This window comes from Cupressus sempervirens, chromosome 10 (genome assembly GCF_028749045.1).
Source record: "Cupressus sempervirens isolate cs-2001-9-10 chromosome 10, ASM2874904v1, whole genome shotgun sequence".
NCBI classification, from domain to species: Eukaryota; Viridiplantae; Streptophyta; class Pinopsida; order Cupressales; family Cupressaceae; genus Cupressus; species Cupressus sempervirens.
In genome coordinates, this window is record NC_143127.1 from 620,480,730 (window position 1) to 620,484,722 (window position 3,993).

Consider the following 3,993-nt stretch of genomic DNA (forward strand, 5'->3'; position numbering starts at 1 on the left):
CAATTATTTCCTCATATTCTCATTGTATCATGTATCTTTATCTCTATCTCTCTTCTAGGTATCTACTTCATTTATGACCATCATTTCTTTGTTTCACTCTCTCTACCCATGTTTCATCTCTCTCTCTCTCTCTCTCTCTCTCTCTCTCTCTCTCTCTCTCTCTCTCTCTCTCTCCTCTCTCTCTCTCTCTCTCTCTCTCTCTCTCTCTAATGTTCCCTTATATTAATCTCCCTGCCTCATGTATCTTTATCTCTCTCCATGTGTTTACCTCATGCATCTCACCCTTCCCCATTTTTCTCCTCTCCGCCCCTCTCTGTCTCTCTTTGTACTTCATGTCACACTCTCTCTCACATGTCTTAAATTTCAAACTTTGACTCTAATTCCAAACCATCTTTTGATTTTAACTTCAAAGGTTTGACTTAATTTGTAAAGTTTTGACTTATTTCAAAATTCAACCTTATTCTAAAACTTGATTTAACATCTAACTTAGTTTTGTCTAATTTAAGAAAAAAATATTGTTCTAACTTTTAAATAGTTTATTATAATAGTCTTAAGTTTATTATTTGCTTACATTATCAAAGTTTAAGTATATTAATCAATTTTAACTTTAATTAAACATACACATACATATATCTCCCCCCATAATTACTCTCTTTTCCTCTCTCCCAACCCTTCTCTTAGCATGTGTTCTCCTACTTAACCAACCCCCCCACCCCCCCACCCCACGCTTCATGTCTCCTATGCTATATCCTCTTTCATCACCTTCTCTCACACATCTCTATCTTTATTTCTCATGACCCCTCATGTTGTCATTTCCTACTCTCCCTATCTCATGTATCTTTATGTCTCACTTTCTTTCTCTCATATCCATCCCCCTCTCACTATATCCTCTTCGTAATCACATATATATAGTCTGTGTCTCAAACCCTCTCCCTCTTCTCTCTCTTTATCTCTTCTTCCTAATCTCTAATTACTCTCTTCCACTCCTTCCTCTCACCAAATGTTACCTCTCTCTCTCTCTCTCTCTCTCTCTCTCTCTCTCTCTCTCTCTCTCTCTCTCTCTCATGTTCCCTTATATTAATCTCCCTGCCTCATGTATCTTTATCTCTCTCTATGTGTCTACCTCATGCATCTCACCCTTCCCCATGTTTCCCCTCTCCGCCCCTCTCTGTCTCTCTTTACTTCATGTCACACTCTCTCTCACATGTCTTAACTTTCAAACTTTGACTCTAATTCCAAACCATAGTTTGATTTTAACTTCAAAGGTTTGACTTAATTTGTAAAGTTTGATTTATTTCAAAATTCAACCTTATTTCTAAAACTTGATTTTACATCTAACTTAGTTTTGTCTAATTTAAGAAAAAGTATTGTTCTAACTTTTCAAATAGTTTATTATAATAGTCTTAAGTTTATTATTTGCTTCATTATCAAAGTTTAAGTATATTAATCAATTTTAACTTTAATTAAACATACACATACATATATCTCCCCCCATAATTACTCTCTTTTCCTCTCTCCCAACCCTTCTCTCAACATGTGTTCTACTACTTAACCCCCCCCCCCCCCCCCCCCCCCCCCCCCCCACCTGGCTTCATGTCTCCTATGCTATATCCTCTTTCATCACCTTCTCTCACACATCTCTATCTTTCTTTCTCATGACCCCTCATGTTGTCATTTCCTACTCTCCCTATCTCATGTATCTTTATGTCTCACTTTCTTTCTCTCATATCCATCCCCCTCTCACTATATCCTCTTCATAATCACTATATATATAGTCTGTGTCTCAAACCCTCTCCTCTTCTCTCTCTTTATCTCTTCTTACTGATCTCTAGTTACTCTCTTCCACTCCTTCCTCTCACCAAATGTTACCCCTCTCTCTCTCTCTCTCCCTCTAACCCTTGTTATCCTTTTTCACTTCATACCTCATCTCTCCCCTTTTCCTTCTACCCCCTCTAACAATATCTTCCCCTAATCTCTCTCTCTCTCTCTCTCTCTCTCTCTCTCTCTCTCTCTCTCTCTCTCTCTCTCTCTCTCTCTCTCTCTCTCTCTCTCTCTCTCTCTCTCTCTCTAATGTTCCCTATATTAATCTCCCTGCCTCATGTATCTTTATCTCTCTCTATGTGTCTACCTCATGCATCTCACCCTTCCCCATGTTTCCCCTCTTTGCCCCTCTCTGTCTCTCTTTGTACTTCATGTCACACTCTCTCTCACATGTCTTAACTTTCAACTTTGACTCTAATTCCAAACCATATTTTGATTTTAACTTCAAAGGTTTGACTTAATTTGTAAAGTTTGACTTATTTCAATATTCAACCTTATTTCTAAAACTTGATTTTACATCTAACTTATTTCTGTCTAAATTTTTTTTTTTAATTGTTGTAACTTTTTAAATGGTTTATTATAATAGTCTTAAGTTTATTATTTGCTTACATTATCAAAGTTTAAGTATATTAATCAATTTTAACTTTAATTAAATATATATTTTTAAATTCAATTATTGAAAAATAATAAAATATCCAAATAAACTTGTAAATGAAGAAATGTACAATTTAGTCATGTTATAGTTAACTTTGAAAAATAAAATTTGCCCACTCAAACATATATTCGAGAAGATCATGTGTGGAAATATTTAGAAATAAAATTATATGAACAAAGTAACCATTAAAGATCAATTGGCTAAAAAGAAAATTAAGATTTAATTTGACTATAGAGCCATAGATCCAATAGATTATAAATTTTAGGTTATTAGTAATATCAATTTTATATTATTAGTCATAAACTCAAACTCACTGAAAAATAGGTTTACCAATTATTTTAGAAATTATGAGGTTTCTTTAAAAATAGTAAAAATTTAAAATATTTTCTTAATATTCATACATTCTAATTTTAAAATAGATTTTTAATATACTTTAACAACTTTTTATTTGATAATTTCCAAAACTACTGTAACTCCCTTATATAAGAATACAATAGCTTCAAGATAAACTCTTGTTAGAACAAACTATAGAAATAAAATAGGCCAATCACCATGATTTGGTCACATTCTCTAAGAAATTCTTCTAATGGAGAAGGTAATGAAGACACATGCGATATGCATGCAATAAGATGAACATAAATAGAATGAAAGGCCACAACAGTATTGGATTTGAAAAGAGAGAGATAAGGTATAAGTGAGATCAAAGAACAATTCGGGTTATAATTAAGGTTAGATTAGGTTTGGGGTCAATTAGAGGGAACTCTACCATTATTGTATGACATTCATTATTGGTATGGTTTGATTATAGTTAGGGTTATGAATTAATATTTCCAAAAAATTTTATTATCCTATTTATGTGCTAATCATACTTATTCACTTTCAAACAACTCATAAAAGACTATTTATTATATAAAGCAAGAAATATTTTATAATTTTTTTTAAGATAATTTATTTAATTAAAAATAAACAATAAAAAGCTAACAATATATCAATTATCCATATTTAAAGAAATGGACACAATCTTTAAATCTAAGAAACATCAAAAATATAGAAACATTATCCATATTTAAAGAAATAACACAATCTTTAAATCTAAGAAACATCATGGAGTTGAAAAATATAGAAACATGTCGTGCAATAGAAATATTTAGAAATATCTTATTTTCCTATAAGCTTTTTTAGATCTTCTTTAAACTTTGTAAAAATAAGATACTCAAAAATAATAAAGTTGTTATTATATTTTTTATTTACATATTTACTAAGAAGACATTTTTCTATTATTTTTTATTTTTTCTATAATTTCAAGAAGCAATAAAAATGAAATAGACAAAATTCAATTAAGGGAAACAAAAATGAATTTATTTAAATTAATATCCAAACAAAGTATACAAGTAGCACTCTATATTTTAGAACGCCATAGCATTCTCATAATATTAATACCAATATCTAATAATAATAATAAGAAAGTGTACAATTAGCACTCTATATTTCAGAAACCCCATGGCACTATCATAATA